Here is a 26,530-nt window from a genome sequence, read left to right on the forward strand (position 1 = left end):
GGAGGCGATGTACGTGCATCTATGATGTGATGAATAATAGCATACAATACAAGTGTATAAATTTGCTACCGAACTAACTTGTGAACTTATGCGACTTAGCTTATGATAATGTTGATTTATTTATTTATTTTTAACTTATAAAATTTGAAAGAGGGAAAAGCGCCATTGAGTGTTATTCTAATAAAATCTTTCTCAAAAAGGCACAAAACCTCTTTATTTTTTCGAATAACATTATAATATAATATATATTTAAATAAAGGCTCTCCTGGAATCGATCCATAGCGGAGCCGAAGTCTTCCATGTTCAATCAGTATGAATGTTCACAAGCACGTATCATGGTAAAACAAATTTAAGGTTTTATTAATATTTTGTTAACATATTACATTTCATTTGCCGTAGCAGTTCAGATTTTTTACAGGTGAGTTGATTTCACCTGCTTAAAAGAGAAAAAAAACGTTTTCAATTTACTTAACCTAACTTAACCAAAACATATAACGCATTAATCGTGGCAATAGAAGATTGTAACGATTTTTGCCTAAAATTATTAATTATTTTATTTGACATTTGTTCTAAAGTTTCAATATTGGATATTAGACTGGCCCATCTCAGTATGGGAGAAAAATAAAGATGTATAATTCCACGGGGCACCCCCCAGAAATATTCCTTAGGATTAGAGGAAGACTTCCTGAAAATTTCAGCACAATTGGTCGTTCCATGAGCTGGCGCATTTGAATTGAAGTTAATATGGGATTTTCAGCTCAAACATATCGGAAACAGCACATCATCTACTGTTAGGTTCAGGAAAATTGTTGACCACGTTCAATTGAACCCAGAATGTCAAAAACAGTACTTGACCACATTACGAACAGTATTGCAGAAGGTTGTGTCATGTTTAAAATTGATTAAGCTGGTGTTTTAATCAACTGAAGCAGATCTGTAATACTGCTATGTATTTCTTCAACATGATGGTTATCACTAGGCGCATCATAGCCACCTATGACACTGGGCGAGCTGCTGCGCAAGGCGCATGCATGTGGTTGTACGGGAGAGCTGATCTAAGATTAACTTTCAACAACTGAAATGTTAATTAAAATGAGCTTAAATCCAGATAAAACCTTCTGGAATTATGTTCAGTAGAGTAGGGTATCAACTAGTGTTTTTGTCATTCTGGACACAATTGAACACGATCAACTAGTGTACAGATCGAAACAGTGTCAAAGGGTCAATTTTTAATGTATTTGAAACGAATATCTCATACAAACTTCGAATTGAATGCGCCAGCTGGTGGCGCAACCAAATGAGTTGAAATTTTGAGAGACCTTTTTTCTTACCATAAGGCACATATCTAGGGGGTGCCCCGGTGAGTTTTACAACTTTTTTGTTTAAGGGCCAGTCTATTGGATATTCTATGTAACTCATAGGTACTATACCAGGGAGGAAGCTTCAGAATCATTTTCAAAATTTTATTTTGAATTCTCTGCAGAGCTTTCTTCCTGGTATTACAAGAGCTAGTGCATATTGGGACAGCATACAACATGGCTGGCCTGAAAATTTGTTTGAATTTGTTTTTTTGGGACTGTTTTTGCCCACTGTGCGTTGCACTCGTCGACCGGCTGTGATTCGTCTATCGCCCATTCGCTCATGTTGCTCTTGAATAGATTTGTTTTCGCCTTGCGGTACGCGTGAGTTTTCAATTTCAATTGCAAAGGGTTCATTCAAATATTACGTAACGCAATAGGGGGAGGGAGGGGGTCTTACATATTGTTACGGTCCATACAAAAATTTGAAATTTTCCATACAAAAGCTGTTACATGGGGGAGGGAGGGGGTCTGAAATTGGCAAATTTTGCGTTACGTAATATTTGAATGAACCCAAACCGCTCACGTTTCAGCCTGCATTGGCTCATTTAAAATTCACACCGTCTGTAAACTCCATCATTGTCGTCGCCGCGTTCAATTCCAATCCCTATGGTTTGGGTCTATGTAGAAGCCGGTGTCAGTCGAGAGCATATGCGTCATTAGCTGCACGCCGCCACTGACGATCGCCAGTGTGCGCCCTCGAATGGAAGGCATGAGGCAAAACCGTACAAATTTTGAGTTGCTCGTGGCATGAATTGCCGGATTTCGATTATTCGCTGCTCAGGTCAATGCTATTGTAATTTCATACACGGGTGATTCATTTGGGAACTTTTGAGAAAGGCTTGTTGATCGTTGATTGGCTATGAATTTTTCGATTGAAGATTTGTTGTACTTATCTCATACTTACTGTGTCAATCTATAGTTTAGATACACAGTGAAAAAAAAACTGTAGTATATGTAGATAGGCAAAATGATGGAGATAGGAAAATATTGGAAAATTCAAATGCTTATAACTTTATCAAAAAATAGATGAAAGCCAACAAATCCGGAAGCAGTTTACGGAACATTTGGTCTAGTTTCATGAACTTGCTTGGCCATGCATATTGGCCACCGGACAACGGAGTTGTTCCGGATTTTCCGAGATCATGTCCAAATGGCAATTTTTCTATCGCATGTATTTTTGTGCGATGTGAAGTTGTATAGATGTTAACAATTCTCCTAGAAACTAGAACTAATAGCAAGGTGAATGTCGGTAGACGCAACGAATCTTAAGTTGAAAATTTTCAGAAATATGGCTATTTCCGTGAAACTGGTTTCGGAAAATATGGCCAGTCATGTTTGTATTTGCAATCATAATGCAATCACCACTCTACAGTAGGTTCCAGGTGCCCCGGGCCAATTTAAAACATGTCCGGAAAAACATCAATATGGGTATAAAACTTCTAGATTTTTGAAGATTTTGCTTCTGGATACAATTTAATCCATTTTTCAGGAAGCTGTAAGTATTTGAAATTAGGCAAAATTTTGCTTATCTCAATTATCTTTTTGCCTATCCCCTGTAATAAATGGGTGCTGCCCAAAGACCTATATTCCTTGACGTTTTTGTATAGTCCTGAACTTCTTCTGAGTACAACATCTAATGTTCCACTTCAAGTGATTATTTTGCATATACAAAAAATTTCGAAAATGGTAGATCTGGATTTCACATCATAGCGTAATTTAAAATACAGTAAGACAAGTAAAACCCACAAAATGTATTACTATCTTATGGGTTTGACATGTCTGAATTAAATTACTCAGTCCAAGTTCTAAACAATTTCCGCGAAAATGGTTATTCCAATATTCTATTGAATCTTTTCACCTCAATTTACGAAATTGGTATGAAAAACTTCGTAAAAAATGGTTTTGGTATGTACATTTTAAACAAATTTATTGACATTTCATCGTAAAAGAACGCTAGAAATTGATTGAATACTTCTGTTCATCAGGCAAAATTTATTGTCAACTATTTAATTTAATTATACACAAAGAATTTGTTTTCATGAATATTTGCCAAATAATGCCAGTTGGACACAATTTTTCCGTTAGCGTGCCAACCATGTTCAGAGCTGAGCTGCATGATTCAATTTTGCACGCGTCATACATCGTTGTGGTACCGTAAAAGTATAGGTAGGTAAACCCATTTTATCTGCGCCTCATAATGTCAAGCACGTGTACGTCCAGCCCGGCTTTTCCACCGCGCGTCGTGGTCGTGAATCAACGGCATCATCATACACACGAGAATTAACGATTGCTGGAATGGCTGGCTGATCCATATCTGCATGCCTGCATGTGCGGATGTGTGGTGGATTGTACAGCAGGATGGTTCAATGACAAAACAGATTTCGGTTTTAAAAGATTAATTCCCCGCGTCACGAGTCGTCAAATGTTATTGGTGGTATTTGATTGAGTGTGGATTGTGTTATGCATTTTTTGCCCTTGACTGCTCCGCATTTGCAAATAAGGAATGAGGTAAGTGGGTGGAACGTATCAAATGTGTATGGTAGATGTAGCGTTATTCGTCATTGTATCAGATTTAAATAGGCATAAAACATATCGTGTTCATTAAAGCACTTTAATGATGTGGCAACATTTTAAGAAACTTCTAAAGTTTTTGAGCACTGGTGCAGCTGATTCAGTATTCACCACCCCAATTTTCAATACAAAAACAAAGTTTCTGATTTTTTTCCCTGCTAACTATACATTGATGGCTATCGTTTTACATATTGGGGGCGGTCCATTAATTACGTAAGGGCTTATGGGGGGAGGGGGGGTCTGGGATTTCTTACGCGCCATATAATTTATTTCTAATTTTCATACAAAAAATCTTACCATGGGGGGAGGGGGGGTTGAAAAAGCCCGAAAATTGTCTTACGTAATAAATGGACCACCCCTTGACAGTATTGAAAAGTCTTGTGATTGATTTATGAAACATAGTTTCCTTATGATGGTGAATACTGGCACAACTACCCTATTCGCGAAAGTGGATGAATCGCTGTTAGTACTGTCAGCAGAGCAGGTGGCAACTAAGTTGCCGGAACGACGTTCGTCGTTATTACTCCTTGCATTGTTGCTCTGGGTACAATAACGTGAAAGAGTCTGTTCGAGTGATGTTACTTCGTTTGAAAAAAAAAGTATGTATAATGTGATGTCTGAAGTTCCACCAACAGAGCCATGTGCACTGTCCATTTGCAGATGCACGTTTTTCTGTGGCCGTAACAAAGTTGATCGTTTCTTATTCGAAAGTCAAAGTTAGAAACGAGTTTTGTTTCAGAATTTTTGGCCCTTAAAACTTAATGACTAACCATAAGCATTGATGATCATACATGATCACACTGCTACTTCGTGATTGACTACAATAATCAAAATTGTAAAAAGAATCAATCAATGCAGCTTGGAGTTAGCATACAATCTTCAATGTAAAATTGCGAGAACTCCAAACTTCTTCTTCTAATTGGCATTACGTCCTCACTGAGATAGAACCTGCTTCTCAGCGTAGTGTTCAATGAGCACTTCCATAATTATTGACACAGAACTTTCTTTGCCAATGTTATCATTTTTGCTTTCGTATGCCGTGTGGCAGGTACGATGATACTCTATGCCCTGAGAAGTCAAGGAAATTTCCATTACGACAAGATCCTGGACCGACCTCTGCTGCTACAAAACAAAGTCATGTTGAAGTTAAATTTACTTTATTTTTGGATAGCCTAGAATAAAACCTGTATTAAAGTAAGCACATGTTTCTGAACATTATCAAATCGATTACTCAACTTTGATCAGATTTTTTTAAATTTTTATTCGAATATCATATACTGAAGGACTTAATTAATGAATAGTACATGAAGTCAAAATTTCGATTATTATCCAAGTTGCTAGAACTCAAGATTTTTTTCGATGAGTTTAAGTACTCCGACATAACTTTCACATCCTGAAATCTAGGAAATATGTTGAGGAAAATTGGATTTCTCTAAATTTAAGGGTAATTTTCCATACTACAGTCGACTATCCACATCTCGATGTTATACATCTCAATATCTCTCCTTATGCAGATGATTGCTACGGTTCTTCATTCTGCATACGATTTCTCTCTCCATATCTCGATATCCACCTTATCTCGATATCTCCATATCTCGATGTGTTTCTGTTGGTTTATTGTTCAGAATTTTCTCTCCATATGTCGATATGAACATTATCAAGGGTTACTAGACTAGATTTAAGCGATTCAGAACGATTTGGAAACTCGAAATGAAGTTATTATTTTCCCAGTAACGGAGTGATTTTCAATCTAGTGTTCATTAAATTAATGTTCTTTGTCTCGATCTCTCCCTATCTCGATGGTCCCTTCGATATCGAGATGTGGAGAGGCGATTGTAAATTCAAGAAAAAAAAATGTAGTTTAAACTGTCTCATATTAAATGTGTCGAAAAAAAATATCTGGCGGAATACTTTTTAACTATCAAATTACAAATCTTGGCCCAAATGCTAAACATGTTCATGAGCAATTCTCGCTAAAACCAGGCCGCCATTGGCACCCATTGTTAGAATTCCAAAAAAAGTACATATTTCGGGTTTTTTTTTTCAAATAGGTGGATCTCTTGTAAATAAATCGTAGGTACCGTAAACTGGGGGGAAGTTGATCACTTTTGAGCGATTCTGTGCTATAATTCCTAGTGGGATGCTTGTATTATCATCCAAATATTTTTAAAACCTGCACTGGTTGAATGTTTAACGAATTATATAAATGAAATTTTGACGAATTATTATCGTAATAACAAAAACAATTTTTGGAGATCAAAAAGTGGTGTTTTTAAGGTGAAGATGAATCGAAGCCAAAGTTCAAATTTTCAAGAGCACGGATCTGGCGAACCAAACATCCGTTTAAGCTGAAAACTTGATCGATTGATCACTAGCTGGTGGTGACCAATCGATTAGGTTTTCAGCTCAAACGGGTGTTTGGTTCTCCAGATCCGTGCTCTTGAAAATTTGAACTTTGGCTTCGATTTATCTTCACCTTAATTCCGGGGTGAAGTTGATCAATTACTGCGATAGTTTTCCTAAAATAAAGAAGTATGCTATTCACTAAATTTGGGGTCTCTGAATCTGAATCAAGACTTAAAAATCTTACAACTGATTGATTAATCGGGTAATTTTTTAATTGAAAGTTGTGATTTACAGATTACACCACATTAAACGCCTGAAGGTAGGCAATTTTCTTTGAAATTAGCAACCCTCTTGCAAAAAGATCATTTTTTCTCTAAAAAAAGTATTTGTATCCTCAATATAAATTTGAAACTGGGTACACAAAACATATCTGGAATGTATGACACAGTTTATTAAAACTGTAGCTTTGTATAGTCGAGGAAAAAGTCGATTGTTTGGAGAAGAACCCTTCAACAGTTCACAAAAAATTTCCTAAAAAATCTGTTTTTTCATGAAATAATTACCTTGAACGCCAAACCGAATTTATGAAAATCAAGAGTAGCTATCAGGTAATGCCACAACTCAGAAATTGTGATAATTGAAATCGTGTCATAGCTCTTATAACAGGCCTATACATGTTGGTACGGGAATGATCAACTTCTCCCCGCTGATCAACTACACCCCGAATTACGGTAGTTATTCACGCGATATGTCTCATATTTCCCTTGGAACTCAAAGCAAGCTTAGTGGAATCGTATAGAGGAAAGATGTTGCTTTGGTTCACCGACATTACCCGGAAAGCCATTACCCGGAATGCAATTTACCGGAAGACCATTACCCGGAAAACCATTTACCGGAATGAACCATTTACCGGAAAACCATTACCCGGAAGGACCATTTACCGGAAAATTATTTTTCTATTTCTCGCCTTTTTCATAACGTCCTATTAACCGTTTTGCTGTCATTCAGGTCAGTATTTTGTAACGATAATGAACAGGGGATGTTCTTCCTTCAAAAAACCTAAGCATCGAAGAGGAGTCTAAGATAACTTCATACTTGATCATGTCAATATGCACCATCTTCATATATTTGCATTTCATAGATGATTCACCCTTCTTTAAAAAATAAGCTGTTCTTTCAATTTATCTTTGCAGCTTGTCTTGGCTGAACTGGCTAAATTTGGTTACAATTATGTAACTTTACTTTTGACATTCGACCGTCGGTTCTCCAAGCGTCCAATTGTTGATTAATAAGCAATGATTAGAATTTTGAACACGATTAGTTGTGCTCCTTTTCGCCGAGTGTCAATCCACCGAATGTCGTTTCTGTAAACGTCAATAACCGAACGCAAATCCTCCGTATATTCTTCTTGTCTAGAATGACCCATTTCAGGCCATCTGATATTCACCCTTCTTTATTTGGTTGGCGGTTCTTTCGAGTTCCACCGATCTTGGCATTTTTGGTAAAATGTGTTTAGTCGAAAATGACCAAATTTATGACAATATGATTGCTTACTGTTCTTTCTAGTATATTATCCTGGCATTGGATTTGAGGTACAGACATTCAGAGTTCCCAGACAACCAGAATGTACATATAACGAAATCACCTTTTGCGTTATGCGATGCTTATGTGCGCAAAGTTTCACATATAAGATGTTGCGAAAAGGCCTTATGCGTACAAAAGTGGAGGCGATATACGTACATATTGTATATGATGAAAACTGACATGTAATGCGAGTGTGTAAATTTTATTGCAAACTAGTCTGTACTCTAATGCGACTTAATTTATGATAACAAAATTGATTTGACAGCTGCTACGGATTGATCCGACTTACTTTGTACGAGTATACGGGACGAAACGAAATGTACATATGAACTCATAAAATAACGTTTTATGCGAGGAAACTCATCGATCAAACGATATCATCCACCATGTTGTGCGGGTGTGATGAAATTTGTGTAAATAAACGACTTTGATCGTAAACTGTTATGCGACTTCTGGTTGTCTGGGTTATTACATTCGTAGTATAAAGATGGACGTCACAATGGCGAATAGTACTCTCAATCACCAAGGCACTCTTAGTTTCGTTTTGATTTTTTAGATTTCCTCTAAAGGCTCCCTTAAGGTAAAGATGAATCGAAGCCAAAGTTCAAATTTTCAAGAGCACGGATCTGGAGAACCAAACATCCATTTGAGCTGAAAACCTAATCGATTGGTCATCACCAGCTGGTGACCAATCGATTAAGTTTTCAGCTTAAACGGATGCTTGGTTCTCCAGATCCGTGCTCTTGAAAATTTGAACTTTGGCTTCGATTCATCTTCACCTTAAATCAAGGCGATTTTTTGCGGTGACAGTGACATGCACATGCGCTGCATGCACAGTTTGATGAGCGTGTCTAAGCCACAGCGACGCAATTTCGCAGCGATTTTCGTCGTGTCGATCTAGATGGTTTCATATAAGAGTGCTTGCAGCGACTCAACAACAAAATCGCGTCGATTTTTTGTCGATGTCGCTTAAAAAAATCGTGTTGATTTGGGAAGCCTTAAAGCTAAAATGAGAATAGCACTGTTGTATGTCCCTTCCCTCGCAAGATTAGAGTTTTTTGTTGTGATACAATATTTAAAATGGATTCTAAATTGTTATTTGAAGGGAATAAGAAAACCATCATAAATCCAAACATTTTCAAATGCTGAGATGTTCTATTTACAATAATGCACCCAACCTTACGGTGAATATACATCGAAGCCAATCCTCAAATTTTCAAGAGTACAAATCTAGGAAACCAGGCAGCGGTTCGAGCTGAAAACTTAATCGATTGATCACACGCTGGATGTAACCAATCGATTAAGTTTTCAGCTTGAACGGGTGTTTAGTTCTCTAGATATGTGCTCTTCAAAATTTGAGGTTTGACTTCGATGCATCTCCACCTTAATCGTTAGGCGATTTTTTTCGATTTATATTGACCTTGTTAATATTTGACATCAAATACACATAACAAAAAAAATTCTCTTCATTCTTTTTATCCTTGCCTGTAATGTTTAGTTCTACAGCCTAAATTTGAAGACATAGTTTTCATAAATCTATAGGAAGCTTTGGCACTTTTGATTCACTTCGGCAGTGGTTTTTTTTTTAAGCTACTTAGTTTATATTTGGCCACAATGTGCGTCGTACTGTAGTGCGTGGTATTGCAGTGCCTCGTTTTGCAAAATTTCAGATAATTCGGCCGAGAAAAACCTGTGGAAGTGCCCAAGTAGCTAAACACCCTATCAGGCGATTCCTTTCTAATAAAATCGCAAATAAATGACATGTGCAATTTAATTTTGGTATCGTAATATTCGTTGCGGCAAAGTGCAGCTATTCAGAATGATCAAGCTAAGGTTGTTAGAATTGAATACCACCGATTCAAAATTATTTCTAGTTGGCAAATTTGATGACGTTTCAGAGCTAGAGAACTTATATACATGTCAAACTATGTAAGAATGCAAAAGTGGTCAGCTATTAACTGTAGAAATGCTACTAGAATAGCTTTGTTCCTATTGACTCGTAACGCCGGCAAGAAGAAAAACATATTTGGTCCATAGCTGTTTGAATTTGTCTTTTGAAAAAGTGTTTATAAAAACCGAGGGAGTCAAGAATGTACATGGTTAGCGTGACATAATTTGTGCTGAGCATCATTGAAAGAGAATAAAAAAAAAATATACAAATGTACTGAAAATGGTCGTCAAAAATGGAAGATTTGGCTTTCCGGGTAATGGTGCATTCCGGTAAATGGTACATTCCGGTAAACGGTTTTTCCGGTGTAATGGTACATTCCGATAAGTGGTAATCCGGTAAATTGCATTCCGGGTAATGGTATTCCGGGTAATGGTATAGAATCGTTGCTTTAATTAAAAGTTTAAAACATTTTTTGGCCATTTTGAATTTCGTTAGAAAAACCGTTTTTTCACCATTAGCGCACCGTTGGTTTTGAATTCTGAGATCACTATCAGAAAGCTGAGAAAAAACTGAGTTACATAGGCTATAAAAACTAGATGAGCAATGGTACTTTCTGTATGAGATGAACGATTTTCTAAATCATGTTCTACGATTCTGACGAATATGACGAGTACAATCAACGGTTTTTCTAACAAAATTCAAGATGGCGGCGAAATTCAAAATGGCCGCCAACATTTTTAAACTTTAAATTAAAGTTACATCTTTCCTTTATACGATTCCACTAAGCTTGCTTAGTGTTACAAGGAAAATATGAGATGTATCCATCCTTTTTTATTTTGTTATTAAAGCCACTCTCAAGTATTGAAATCGCAATTGCCAATGTGTACAAATAATGGGGAACAATCTGTTGTACTACAATTGGATTGTTTAAGGATATCCTTGTTTTGATTGAGCCAGAACCAAAGTTTCAAAATTGTCCGCGCCCTGGAACTATTTTTAAAACACGTTTGAAGTTATTATGGAAATCACTCCACTGTCATTATGTAAGTTGAAATGTCATTGAGTCTACAGATTGATATCTTCATCAATAATTTATAATGTCAAAATTAAGATATTGTAACGCAATGATATTGTGTTATACTTGAAAAAATATGCTATTTTGATCGAACTAAGAAAACCCATAACTTATCATAATTAAGGTGAAGATGAATCGGAGCCAAAGTTCAAATTTTCAAGAGCACGGATCTGGAGAACCGAACATCCGTTCAAGCTAAAAACTTAATCGCTTGATCACTGGCTGGTGGTGACCAATCGATTAGGTTTTCAGCTCAAACGGATGTTTGGTTCTCCAGATCCGTGTTCTTGAAAATTTGAACTTTGGCTTCGATTCATCTTCACCTTAAACAACAAAATTCGCTCCATTTCGATGTAAAATTAGTAACACAACACTTTAAAGGTACTGTCACTGATTCACCCAAAAATTGAAGACCTAATTTTGTTAAATATATGTTGCACAATCAAAAGGAATTACATATTTACATTGAGCAGAACAGGAAAATATCTCATTTTACCGATACTAGTCAACTTCATACTGCTGAGTGTAAATGCCAAGCCCCATTATTTTAACAAATATATGTACTCTTGTTATACTTAAACTCGACCAAGCTGCGAATTTTGCAGTTAGCGTTAGCGTACACGGTTTGAATGAAATGTGTATACTTCAGTGCCATTTAATGCACATAATTGGAGCTTGTCATATCATGGATATTTACATGATGTATCATATAAACTTCAATTATATCTCATGTAATTCAGAAGGATCCTGTGAGTTTACGTGACATATAACACATTTTTACACTATTTCTGACTTAAATTTACATCACTTCATCGCATAAATGAAGTTTACATGACGTGCAATTTTCATTATTATTATTTCTCGGCCACGTCCATCTTAACTGTAACTAGGGATAGGGGGAGGAAATGTTCATGTAGCACTTACTTAGCGAGAGGCCACTGACTCAGCGACACCCTCATAAGTTCTATGGTGATGGAGATTGGGAGGGGAGAAGATCATAAGATTTGCCTGAAAAGCTAGCTATGGACCCAAAGCATAGTTGTTTAAATGTTTTAAAATTTAATATTTTGAATGCCGGCAATCAAAAGATGGAAGATTTATTTTTCATTCTCATTAGTGTTTCGTGAAATGTTTATCTACAATTCTGTAAACAATAAACATATATTAGGTAAGGTTTTCCGCTCATGAACAAACAAAGAGGAGAACCGATCCTTTCAGGGTCATCGGACCAACGGAAGAAAAAAATGAAGAACAAAAATAATAATAAAAAAAAAAATTTAAACTTGGTCAATAAAAAAAATCGCGTTTAACTAGCAAAGCAAGTGATATGTATTCTAAACAAAGTTGAAAAAAAAACGGTTTCATTTAAATTGTACTACCTCATATCGCCGTGTGGAACGAACGCGCCGATTGGAAAGAAAAAGCGTAGTAATCAGAACAAACTCATCAAATCTCACAATCCGATTTTGGGCAATGTCTGGTTCTAGTACGCTTCGGAACGTTAGACCACACGCAAAACTTTTGTTCTCTCACTTCATCATCCGCTTCACTTTTCTCTTGTTTTTTTTGTTCACAAAACCACAACATTTATTAGATTCGAGCTGTCAAGTTTAGCACCAGTCAACGACTAACAGTCATCATGTCACGTAAATCACTCTCGCACGGAGTCTATTATGCTCTGTAATAGCAGAGAAGAGATACATGGCGAACCCGCATCTGTCATCTCGCTGGAGGCGAATCAGAATGGTTTTGAAACCTCCAGAAACACTTTCCAACTTGCACTCCATTGAATTATCACACTTTGATGGGAAAACTACACCACAAACCTTAAAAATTCCATGAAAACCACAAAAATACACGGTAATTCAAGAAAACTAGCACCGCACTTGACGCTCAACACCCGGTGGCAACTATCTGAGAACCCTCTCGGTCCGGATGTTAATGATTTAAGTCGATACTAACTTAAATAGTATTATTTATCGGCTGTTTGGGCACGTTAGGAGTTAATCATCAATGTTAACTTCCTTTTCCCGAACAGCCTAGATAGCCGCGTAGTGTCGGTAGCGGTTGTTTCAATTGGCTAAGAATTAACACTATGGACTGCCTGTTCCGGTGGTAAAAGTCCACCTCACAGGTGACCATTAATTCATACGGCTTTAAGCTTACCGTGCCTGAGAATGAATGGTTAGGGGGGTCTAAATAAAACCTAACCGCAAACGGAGCCTGTAGAGTACCAGGGCGCCCTCTATAGTATTGAGCCTTTTCTGTGCTACCCGGAGCAATGGTGCAGGTGACTTTGTGTTTCTCTCCGAGATAATCGGCTACCCTTCTTCAGTCTCAATCCTGAGGCTAAATAAGGGTAGGATTATTATTACGTTGTAATTTAGATTAAATATTCACCTTTATGGTTTCGCATCATGCGATTTACACAGTGTATTTTGTGCGTTTCGCCTTTGGCGACTTTTAAAAGATACCGATCTGTTTTTTTTTCGCTGCTGGTCTTTTTCGTGCTGAGATTGCAAAAAGCTTAATCCAGCCTAATTTGGGTAGTGGCTACGGCTAGGATAGCTTAAATCAATCTTCAGCATTAAATATCAGCAACGATCAATCTTTGTAGGCTCATACAAAATTGTATGCTCAAGTGGCGTTAGTTCAAAAACATTACTTCCTAAGGGGAACTTTTATCTAGGTAACCTTGTGGACCCAGTTTTTGCTACTTTCATAAATATGAAATGGCAAACTCGCGTGCCAGGCCTCGTGCATGCATGCTCGTAAATAGCGCTGACGTCGCTACACTCATTTCTGAGTTAACAACCAGAGATGTATGTGTTGTCACAATTGATATTTCTGTATGTGGCCTATACTGCCCATAACTGCATAACAGTCACATTCGACATTTTTGACAAATTGGAGTTAATACCATGGAGAGTCATCAAATGATAAATACTTTCGATCAACTTACTGAAATCTGTGAGATTGTTCTAGAAAATTCGAAAAAAATACCAAGTTGTTTTGTCACATTGGTAATTATAACCGCATAACAGTCACATTGAGTTTATAAATGAGCCTCGTAATGTAATAGCAATGAAATTTCTATCAGAATTATTTTCTGACTATTCATCTAGTATGCGATATGAGTTGTACAAAATATCAGCCTCAAATAAGCACTTTTGAGTTCCTGGTAATTTTTAGAACTTTTAGTTTCCTCCCATACTGCCATAAAATGCACACTTGGTATTCCATTTGCTCAATGCCTACTTTTGTCGAATGTTACAAATATGCAGTTATGGGCAGTATAGGAAATACGTCTTTCGTTTTGTGGTGTATTTACCACATGATGAATCATCCCCAATGGATGATTTCAAACGAGTTGTCGTTCACAGCCTATGAAAAGGCCTTCTGCTGATTGTGGGCAATGATATCAATTTGAGAAGCTCCAGTCTGATGGAATGCTTAAGTAGTTCAAATCTTGGATTACTTATTGTAGGAAATCCCCCAACCTTCATGGTATCTGCTAGAGAAGAAGTGTTAGACATAATGCTCTGCTCGAATAGAATCAGTCACGAGTTGACGAATTGGCATGTATCAGATGATGAATCATTATCTGATCATCGCTACATCTCTGTATGAACATAAGAATGTAAATTCGCAGACTTTGCATTTGTTATACTCCACAAACTGGGAATTGGTTCTGACCAAAATCCATGGATTTTCTCCGTCCATTGGAAATCCAAGTGATTTGGATGTTTCCACTTCCGGTGAATTGGGACACAATTGTCCTTGCTTCGAGTGATCTCACAATTGCTTGTCACTTTGCTTATAGGAAATGTTCCTCACAACTCCCTTCGCGGGACGAGTGGACATCTGTACATTACTAAGCCATCCCAAAGGTGGCTAAGTATTTAACAAATCTGTCATAGCAGAATTGCAGTCGCTTGGTTACAACCTTGACTGGCCACTGCCGACTCAACTATCACATGGCAAATATTCAGTGTGTTGATACAGTTGTGATTCCGATTATGGAAGTTCTTATCACCTTATATGTAACTGTCAAGTTTTCGCGTAATTGCGATTCCAATTACTTGGTAAACACTTATTAAGTGAAACTGATTTCAGAAACCTGAATCTTCAGGACCTTTCGATATTCTTAACCCGCTGTGGTAATGAGCTATAGGCTCTCTTTACGCTCATGCGTTTTGCAGTGCCCTTTTTAGGTCGCTGTTCGAACCCATTGTGATATGGAGCTACATGCTCTTAAGGTGAAGATGAATCGAAGCCAAACTTCACGGATCTGGAGAACCAAACATCCGTTTATGTTGAAAATTTAATTGATTCGTCACTAGCTGGTGGTGACCAATCGATTAGGTTTTCAGGTCAAACGGGTGTTTGGTTCTCCAGGTCCGTGCTCTTGAAAATTTAAACTTTGGCTTCGATTCATCTTCACCTTAATTCGCTTATGCGATTTTCCCTCTTCAAGGGACCCCACTCCTATTTCCTCCCATCTTTCCCTTCCCTTTCCTCTTCCATCGGGTAGATGATGAAATAGGCTCAAATATGGCGATGGCAGAAATCTCCCAAACGGCGGGGAACGTGCCTCTGGAGCCGGCCTTCTGATACCTGATACCTGATACCTTCCGGATTCTAACTTTTTCAAAAACAATACTAAAGAAAACCCCATCAAGCATTTTTCGTGAAAATAAACTATAACAAAATCATTATTATTTCGTTGGTTTCCATACAAGAGGCAAACTCAACGGTGGTGACCGCGAGAAAGCGCAAAATAGGTAACCAATATATTTTGGACCCCTATATATTTTGGACCCACTGGGCCATTTTCCTGCAAATTTCACTGTTTAAATCGAAACACCAACTCAATTCCCATGCCATTTGGAAAGATATGACTATTCCGCACTTGCATTAACCGTTTGTACATAGAAAATGTGTTTATTTTATCTGGAATTAATTTAATTTAATCGGTTCATCCATGCAACCGTTACAACACGTTACACACAGAAATTGAAGCCGTCAGGAATTTTTCAAATGTAAGCAAAAACTTTTTTCAAATTTCTGAAGTAAACGCGTAGAATTTCTTCGGTTTTCCATTGTCAATCGATTGATTAGACTATGGACAAGCATATTATACAACCAGAGTCGTGGACTTTGTTGCCAAACGATAAAAAATGCCGGGGGTCTAAAATATATACTTTGAGGGTCCAAAATGTATTGGTGTGTCCAAAATAATGTCAAACAGTGCTTCACAGTTCAATTATTTTCGACGTTTTTTGGATCCTACATGACCGTATGGGCATTTTTATCTCGTAGAGGAAGTTTTTCTTCACATATTTTTATGTTCTTTGACTTGGTCACACTGTGCAATCAATCAATTGGGACAAAAAACTAAATTCACTTCCTTAGGGGGTCCAAAATACGACCGTTACCCTAGGTGCAGGGAAAGTTTGGTCACCACAGACGTGTCTCCTGATGCCGGATGATTCTACAGCAGGAGATTCTCATTTGACACATTCTCGCATGCGCATCATTTTGTTTTCATTTGATTTTGACGACAAGGCAGTAAAATACTTCAACTACTGAATAGTCGGTAATTATTTTTACTGAGTTTTCGGCCTGTTCAGTAATGTTGCAATATTAGGGTCAAAATTGTGGACTTGTGGGGTTGTGGACCTCGTGGCCGAGTGGTTAGTGTCGTCAGGCAGTGAGCGCATCGTGTCATGGGGTGTGGGTTCGATTCCCGCTTCAGCCATTGAAACTTTTCGTCAGAAATGTTTCGCGGCTGTGCCACTGGAGCGTTGTCTAGTGTTAAGTTACAGTCTGTGCAGCTAAATGGCTGAATACGATGTCCGTGTCTTTCCTTTAGAATTGAGTTTGACATAGCTACCGTAATTCGGTAAAAAGTAAAAATTCTTACTGAACTTCAGAAGTTTTCAATCAAAATTCTGAATGTTCAGTATTTTTGATAAATCACAGTTGGCCGGTATTCAGACAAACTAGACTAAGTTTGTTTTAATAGTTTCAGAAAACGGTACCCCAAGAATTGGAGTGATTAACCTATCTTTAGAATGCCAAAATATCACGTAGTCTGGTCCGTCACACCGATCAATTTATACCCAGTATAAAAAAGCACTGAACAAGCAAAACGTGATTCAGTATAGATTTCATTGAGCCTGTTTGGCTGTAAACCTCATACATTAATATCAGAAACGTTACAAGTTGCGCTTGTAGAGTTGAAGGCTAAAAGGAGTTCAATATCGGCAAATGTGAACTTTGGCTTACCATAATTGTATAAGCCAACATAAGTGTCAACCTTGTTCACTTATCATCAAAATTACTGGTTACGTTTGGTGATCTAAAGGTCTGGGCTCATCGGATTTGTTGGATAACCCTAGAAAGTCGTTGAATTCAAAACTAGATAGAATATGTTTGTTTGAGTCTGTATGGATATAAACTTTATTCATAAACGTTCTAAAGGTCTCTGGTTGCTCTTTTAGATATAAAAGGCTTGGTTAAGAGACAAAATGTCGAAAGACAAATCGTCGCTACTCAAAACATCGAATGTCAACACGTCAAACGTCGAAAAGGCAAAACGCCGAAAGTGGTCTACTTTCAACATTGTTATCCATACGTATTTTTTCACATCGTGTTTGATTGCAAAATCTATGAATAAAGTCTGGCACATAGTGAATTATTTATTCTTACGGAATTATCTCATTCTCCGAAGAAATGTTCGTTTTCTTTCATTTCTCTAATTTCAATGGTTTGCCCTTTTGACGTTATGTACCTGCGACGTTTTTTCCTTTCGACATTTTGGCATTCAACGCTTTGGGATTCGTCGATTTGTCTTTCGACGTTTGTCTCCCAACTGAAAACACAGTAGACCATAGTTTTTTGATCTTACGTGATCATAAATTGCAAGTTCTCGATATCACTATAAATTTGACTATCTATACACCAAGGAGTTCGTGAGTTCAAGAAGACTGTCTTTGACAACTACCGATAAGCTAAACATTACATATACTTTGCAATTGAAATAAATGGACAAATTGATGTGAAGTTTTGCGAAAAAGTTACACGTCTTCTCGGTGAGAATCGAACTCGCGACTCCCTGATCTCTAGTTAGGGCGCGTTACCCCTACGCCACGAGAGGACTAATGGACGCAGAAGTTAACCTGAATTCGATTTCAGCTCAATAATCACGTGGTTCTTTTTCGCGTTAAAAGGCAATTTATGTAATATTACGAAGATTTATATACACCGTGGTCAATATATTCTCATACACTTTTCTTATATTTTGGTTGAATTTTACTGAATGTAGCATAATTCTATATTTTAGTATTTCATTGTACTCTGGTAACATTTGACTAACGTAGAAAAGTAGAAAAGTCTTGGGTTGATGAAATAAGTTTATAATTGAAAAATTTTGAAAATATTCTCTGTATTGAATCAGTATTATAATGCCTTAAAAAATAGAACCATCCATGATGTCAGTTAGTCTAGCGCGAAATAATGTTCCCTCGAATTGAGAATAAACTGGACACGGTGTAAATATTGCGTGATATAGCGGTACGTTAAAAGAGGTTTGGGTGTATTTATTATAAGTGAAATACATGCTTGAATTAAACTTCACAAGTTCACCCTTTTGAAGGAGCAATTCTTAATCAATATAATGTATCCATAAGAGGCATGGTTATTTTTTTTTTAATTTTTAGTAAAACAAAATGAAAATTGCCCCCTTTTGCTGAAAAAAAAATATCAAAAACTTGAAAAGTTTTGTTTTGAATGAAAACCTATCAATTATGAAATAGTAATCGAAGTAGAAGAAATTTTCGATTCAAATTTCTGGATACATTAACAATTTAAAATCTGTATACATTAGATATTTAAATTTCAAATTCTGTATTCTAAGACATCAATGAAATGCCATATATTTCCTCAAAATATCTGTTGTTAGCAGGGAACACTGGTTTTCGTGAGAGCATATCATAGTCAATTTTCTCTTCAGAGACTGAGCTTCGCGTGCTCCCTCCCACAGAGGAAGGTGCATGCTCTTTCTCTCACAGTTACCAGCCGGCCTCGGTTTGCACAAGTCTGTAAAAACACGCGCCAGGCCGGGTGGGTTGGGATTGGCAAACGCGCGCGACCCTCTTCTTCCCCCCATTACTAGACGGAAAGCCGTCCCGCGTCACCCGTTGTTGGGATTCTTTGTGTACAACATGCAGTTAGCAGTTAGTCAACGTTGAGCCGCGCATATGATCGGATGCGTATCGTTTCAGCTAGACGTTATAGTTCCACTGCCAAGCCGTAGCCCCGTGTTCAGTTATAGTGGTTGGTGCAATTTTGAACGGAGTGTGGGAAGAAATCGTAGACCAGGACCGGCAAACCCGAATAGATCATAGTGAAGTGAAGTTGGAGTTTGGGTGTTTCGTTGTCACGCCGCCGTATGGATGGGACTTTAGAGTGTTGAGCAGCTTCAGTACTAGTGGATAATTGCGGCCCCAAAAACCGCAAGCTGCACACTTCCCGTTGATTGTGGAGTGTGTTTGTGGTGCCGCCTTTCGTTGAGATCAGCGACCGGTGAAGTTCAGTGCAGTTGGGGTATCTACGGATCGAAGAAGAGTGAAGAATCAAATAATAAGCGGCCTAATAAGTTTGGTCCAAATTCTGAAGAATTGTGCAAGTCTCGGCTTACGTTCCACGAACAAGCTTGGTTCGGGGAAAAAAAGAGTGAATAAATCAGACAAAAAGCCCACGCCGGCAGTTAGTGTGCTTCTCTGTTTCCCCCTTTTATTGGTTCCGTTGTTGGATTATTAGGTTCCAGCGTCGTCGTCTGTCTGGAGTGGCCGTCACGTTTGGGGTGAGTGTGTTACACTGTAGAAATGGTCGCAATTTTAGCAATTTTAATTTATGTGCAAAAAATACGTGTAGTTTGTTGTATGAAATAAGAATAACCAGAATACATGCAAGAAAAGTTAAAATGAATCTAAAAATTTATTTTTTTCTATTGTGTCATGTTATCGCAGAAGGGCCGCAGGGGTATTTTCCCTTTCAATGCAAAATTTTGGCAAAGCAAATGGCGTGCAGCAGGACAAAAAATTGCATCGCATGTGTGCACAGGGTGTTAGAAAAAGGAACATGTTTGAAAATGTTGGCATCGTTTTTATTATAGCAGTGATCGGTTGTTGAACATCTTGTTATACCAACATAGTAAAAAAATGATTGTGTTAATATTTGAAACTTTACATTTTCTTTGAAGCACATTGGCCTTAGTTTTTTGTTTTAACAAATATGTTAAGTATATTTTATTGGAGTCTTACTTAGTCTAGTGGTAAAGTCCTTGGCTATAAAATAAAGCCATGCTTAAGGACCTGGGTTTGATTTCTGGATTGCGTAGGATCTTTTCGTAATTTCGTTGAGTTATATGGACATGAAATCATCATCCCAGCCACAGGATACACGAATGCAAAATGGTAACATTTTCAATTAAGTTAACCTAGATATTATCGTGGCAAATGTGCTATTAGCTATGTTCCAGTCGACTCGAAAATAATTGACTGTTGAGTTGATAGGATTGAAAATCGCTTCATGGGATATTTGAAATGTAACAGGGACATGATCAGAATCAATATCAGCGTGAGTAGCCAGTTGGCTTCCTTCCTAGTGCATTGGAAAGGCAGCTATGAAAGTATATTTACCATGATGTGTTTCAACAGAAACACCAAAAGTTGCAAAAACTTTGATTTCAAATGACGAAAAAAGTTGTTGTTTTATACGCCTATGAATGATGATTGCAGCTCCTCCACATGTCCCCTCAAGTCGATTATTACGATAAACAAAAAAGTTTGGATCTTTTCTGAGTCTGGATCTAGGTTTCAAATAAGTTTCAGTAATAACTGATATATGTATGTTATTAGCTGTTATAAAATTCAATAGCTCGTCCTCTTTACCATTCCAGGAACGGGTATTCCAATTTATTTATTTGGATCCATTAGACAAACCTAGTCCAATAACAATTTGATTAGTAAATTTACACCAAATTGGACTGCTTCAGTCATACTGGTGGTTTTGAATATTGCATCAATCATAAGATTCAATGGTTTAGTTAAAAATCAAAATCAGTTACTAGAAGTAGGTGCGTTTCGTATGATTTTCAATTGATGAAGAGGTGGAATAAACGTTACCTATGGCGGCAGAGGTTACATTTGGTTTGAAACAATTAGAATGGTTATCAGTATAAAGACAATTTGAAGGGGGGGAACTGAAACTACCTACGACAATTGGCATAGGATTTTCCCTGAGTAAAACTATTCGAAATTAATAGATTCGAACGGTCACTCGACGGAAGAAAATTAGCATGATTATAATTTACCTTAGTATGGTTATTAAGTGAGCGATCGTTAACTGAAAAATAAGAATTGTTGGAGATTCTGCCTGGGGAATTCCGGCTACAAAAATGTTGCCGTTCATCTGCCTGGTACGAGCCTCAAAAATTTATTTGCGGGAAGCAGCAGCAACATCGAATTGTAAAAGAATTTTCTTCGTGTGCATAGAGTAAATGGCGGAAGTAGATTTGCCATTCTAGGCAGCGAATTAGCGCGAGAAACAAACCTTTTTCCGAAAATTCCCAGAAGGGGTCTTGTGTACCAGCCAACGACGATGTCGTACGGAACGCGCCCTGGAACGGGAGAAGCCGGAGGATTGTTGGTCCAGACGACAGCCACCTCGTCGATGAAGATGCTTCCAAAGTTGGCCGCCCAGTTGTCGGTTCTGATCTTTGACCTTATATCGCTGGCCGCAGGTGTCGCCATGATCGCAGCGGATCATCAGACTATTCTGACACTAAGCAGCGCCCGGAGGACCACCCGGACGGAGGCAGAATTCATTACGATTTTCGGATTCGTCTTGCTTGGTCTCTACATCAAGGTGGCCGACTGGCGCCGGCATTGCATCTACCCGTGCATCCTGTCTAAGGAGCAGGGCCTGACTTGGCAGTTGCAGGGTAACAGTGGAATTCAAATCCTGACTCTGAACCCCTTCACTGATCCTATGGTGTAGCACACGCAATACGCTCCAGTTTCGGGGATCCTGGCCCGTCAAAAGGACGAAGAACGGTGGAACCTGATGCAGGTCCTGGGAAACCGACCGGATGTTGGACCCGGACCCGAGTATCATCGTAGTCCGGTCCATCGGCAACATCGTGGAGCCAAGAGATCGGGGACGATGACGATGACGACGACAACGATTGGTAAAGAGACTGGGAACGGGGATCAAACGATGCGAGCTTGAGTTGCGGTCGCGATTTGTTGCAGCTCCGAAATGAAAGCTTCAACTTCTTTCTAGCGCACGGACATAGTTTGTTGTTTGTTTAGTTTATTATCGACACTTTACACCAGTGTGGACATAGGCTTTTGTCATCGTTCAATGGACTTAGGATTTTTACACTTTCGATACGATGAGATTATATACTTTGGAAGAGAAGTGGTTTGAAAATGGACACAAGAGCGAGTGACGACCATCAGGTAAAAAATGTCATGATATTTTTTTTTCGACACTTGACGGCGATTAGCGATCTCACTTACACACGCACACACATACTGACACAAAGAAACGAATCGAAAGAGATGTGGTTTGAAAATGGACAACAAGAGCGAGTGACGACCATCAGGTCAAAAATGTCACGATATTTTTTTTCGTCGACTTGACGGTGATTACACTGCGGAACACATTTTTGTCTCAAGCATCAAAATACCACTATTTACTTAATTAGGGATTACTGAATCCATTGCCATTTTCAAATATATCATAGCACGTCTAGTTTATGAGACATTGGATGTTGAAAATGCTAAATTTGACTGTTTCAGCCAACTTGCATGCAAGTTTTCCAGCTTGTAAGGCAATATACTTACCTAATTTGCCACAAAATTCAAACTTTATGTGTATAACAATACTTATCAGCATAGTTGAAAAAATTATCGATGCTTAAAAGTTATTTTTTGGTGTTTCAGAAAAGTATTGTATTTTGCCATATTAGAGAAACGAAGAGTTTTGTATGGAGAATGCAAGCATGTTGAAAAAATCGATTTATTCTAAATTTTCTCGTGTAATTTCAACCAAATTTTATCTTAAAGTAAAGATGAAGTCCTATTTTGCAAGCTTGCTGGATAAGATAACAATAAAGTTTGGTTAATCATAATTTAAATTTCAATTAAACCAGTGTTTTGTGCAACTTTGGCGACCTGTAGTTGAAAATTGTGATGTGTAGGAACATTTCTGAGAACGGCATCAGATTCAGCGACACAAAATCTACTAGAGACACATAATTTAATCCTTGAGACACGCAAAAAAGTCTTTTTTGTTACGCTGTGTTAGCGATCTCACTCACACACACAGGCACTTACTGACACCAAGAAACGAATCTAAATTGTCAGTGACTGAATCGAATTATCAAACGAGAGTGTGCTTCAGACAAGTAGGATTTGACAAAGAACACAATGTTCAACTTTTTATGATTTCACACCAAGAATTGGATCTTGGATCGAATGACCGGTGTGGAGCAAAAACGCTTTTTATGAGCCACCTTGATCATTAGGACAGGCAAGAGAAAAATTGTTAAATAGGGTAGATGTACCAATAGTGGAGGCAATAAGCATGATTGAATTTCATTTTTGCGCAATTAATGTACATGTAAATGTTGTAACGGGAAGTAACGGCCATTGACTTTATGGGAAAAATGATTTCATTACAGTAATCCACGGCATGTTGATGAAAAATAATACCTCCACTATTGGTACACTGTTATTTTAGTCGCGGTATATTTTTAATTTGTGTTCCTATAGTTGCGGTATCCTTTGTTTTCTTATGGGATCCTCCACTATAGGAACACCGCAACTATTGGTACAAGTAAGACAAGTTTTAGCAATTTTAGTGATATTTCATCAGTTTTAAAGCAAATTGAATGCTCTTTTCAACTATTCCGCGTATCAACAAGCCAATACGTCGATTTGCAGTGTCGGTTCTGTGGCTAATGCAATAAAATCAGTGAAAAAGGCACTACCGCAACTATAGGAACACCCACAACTAAGGGAACACTTACCCTACCAGAAATTTACTGTTAAGTTTTCTTCAGATTTTTTTTATTTGCTGAATTACAACTGTTAGATTTCTCGGATATTTGATTCAGATAGTTAAGGAAGTACATACAAATCAGGGATCACCCGTCTATGCAATCTTGTCTTCATCATTGAAACTTCCAAGACAACCAAAATGTACGTATAACGAAACCATCTGGAGGCTTTGTATGTGCAAAATTTCACTTATAAGATGTTGCAAAAAGGCCTTCTACGTATAAAAGTGGAGGCGATATGCGTGCATATATTGTGTGATGAATAATAGCATACAATGCGAGTGTATAAATTTTCTACCGAGCTAACCTGTGATCTTATGCGACTTAACTCATGATAACAAATGTTGATTTGACAGCAGCTACGGATTGATTCGAATTATTTTGTACGAGTATACGGAACGAAACAAAATGTACAAATGAACTCAGAAAAAAAAGCGTTTTATGCGAGGAAACTCATAATTCTGACGATTTTATCCACCGTGTTTTGCGGGTATGGTGTAATTTGTATGAATTAACGAGTTATAACGTGAACTTTGATGCGACTTCTGGTTGTTGTTAAAACAAGCATTTGACGATGGATCCCAATGTATTGTAACGTTTAAAAATAAAGATGAATTCAAATAAATGTATCAAAAAATAATAGCAGTAAAATAGGCATCAGTAATATCTTCTCTAGAAATTAGGGACATTTTCAAGTTTTTTGCGGAATGCGGGACATTTCGCGGGACACTTTTCAGCGCGGGACAAATGTTCAAAATGCGGGACTGTCCCCCAAAAAGCGGGACGTCTGATCACTTTAAACATAAGTCTTGCTTTTCTCTAAAGCTTCAATATTATTTAGATCACTTTTGTTAAATTGAACTAAATTATATTCTTGAGAAAGCTTTTTTTTCCGACGAATGCTAGATTGGGTTCTCTTTTTCATAATGCTAACTTGGACAGGGGGGTACCTTGAGAGACCTTTCAAGATGGGGACGGACCTGGTGTAGTGGTTAGAACCCACGCCTCTCACGCCGAGGACCTGGGATCGAATCCCATCCCCAAGATAGTCACTAAAAAAATCAGTGACGACTTCCTTCGGAAGGGAAGTAAAGCCGTTGGTCCCGAGATGAACTAGCCCAGGGCTAAAAATCTCGTTAATAAAGATAGGGGGCCCAGATAGCCGTAGCGGTAAACGCGCAGCTATTCAGCAAGACCAAGCTGAGGGTCGTGGGTTCGAATCCCACCGGTCGAGGATCTTTTCGGGTAGGAAATTTTCTCGACTTCCCTGGGCATAGAGTATCTTCGTACCTGCCACACGACATACACATGCAAAAATGGTCATTGGCATAGTAAGCTCTCAGTTAATAACTGTGAAAGTGCTCATTAGAACACTAAGCTGAGAAGCAGGCTCTGTCCCAGTGGGGACGTAACGCCAGAGAGGAAGGAAGGATAACTATGGAGATGCAGAGGTATATTCCGTCTCCAGTAACCAGTGGCGCGGTGATTATCCATGATTATCCATAGTTATCATGGAAAGGAAATGTCGGTCCCACAAGTAACATCGAAATATCTTCAAAACCAGACGATCAGTGAACAAAACCAATATAAATTCTAAAAATTGAATAGTTTTTTTATAACTTGTGAAAAACTGGTTTACAAAACCGAAAGACAAGAAGCTGAACTGATTAACAGAAATTTTGCTATTTAATTTTGTAAGTTGTAGAACCTGTGTTATCAAAGATACCCTTCCTACGGTATAATATAAACAACCCTACCACTGAAAAAAAAACGAATCAAAACCTTTGAATATCCCACTGTTACCCCTCTTACGTAATTTCAAAGGCACCAAATCCAATTATAGTCTGCTACCAAATCGGTCCTTTTTCACCTGCTCACTTGAAAGTGTCATTAGGATTCGTTCCGTCGCACTCGTATACTCCCAAATCCGTTAAATTAAGCTATCCTTTCAGCTTTCGTGTCGCCTAAATTACCGAGCAACCAAACACGGGTATCATTTGTTTATAGAAAGAAGTCATGTACAGTACTGAACAGAATAAAGTTCGTATTGGTCGTTTTTCACTCAAAATGATCAAGTTTAGAGGCTTGGATCTCGTCTGGTGCTCTAAATGAAATTATCACCGCAGCTTGAAATTTAATCATCTGGAAATTCGCAAGACTCATGAGAAAGCTTTTGAGTTATAGAAAATCTTCGATAATGATAAAAATGGCAACACTTTGAATTGCAAATTTTTAAGAGCCATATAATCTTTTGAAGAATTGTAGAATTTTATAAGACAGAGAGGTTTGTTGCATAATATTCAGAGTGAAATTGATGGTTTTTAAAACATTGTAAAGAAAAAATTAAAATATTATAAAATTATAATCTTCTTCTTCTTGGTATTACGTCCTACTGGGACAAAGCCTGCTTGTCAGCTAAGTATTCAATGGGCACTTCCGCAGTTATTAACTGAGTGCTTAATTTACCAAAGTTGCCATTTCGCATTCGTATATCGTGTGGCAGGTACGATGATACTCTATGCCCAGGGAAGTTAAGGAAATTTTTATTACGAAAAGATCCTGGACCA

General features: G+C 37.8%; 1 protein-coding gene across 2 annotated transcripts in view; it reads left to right on the forward strand.

The window, feature by feature from the left end:
• Positions 1-26,530, forward strand: part of LOC5575405 — a 72,261-nt gene that overhangs the window by 25,227 nt on the left and 20,504 nt on the right. Inside the window, exon 1 of one of the 2 annotated variants that reach the window (XM_021848899.1) lies at positions 18,902-19,697. The exons of the other annotated variant lie outside the window; for it this stretch is intronic. The gene's annotated coding sequence lies outside the window, so the exon portion shown is untranslated. Of the gene's footprint in view, positions 1-18,901; positions 19,698-26,530 lie in introns of those variants that run through there. 2 annotated transcript variants of the gene reach the window in all.

The sequence above is a fragment of the Aedes aegypti genome, chromosome 3 (genome assembly GCF_002204515.2).
Source record: "Aedes aegypti strain LVP_AGWG chromosome 3, AaegL5.0 Primary Assembly, whole genome shotgun sequence".
NCBI lineage: Eukaryota > Metazoa > Arthropoda > Insecta > Diptera > Culicidae > Aedes > Aedes aegypti.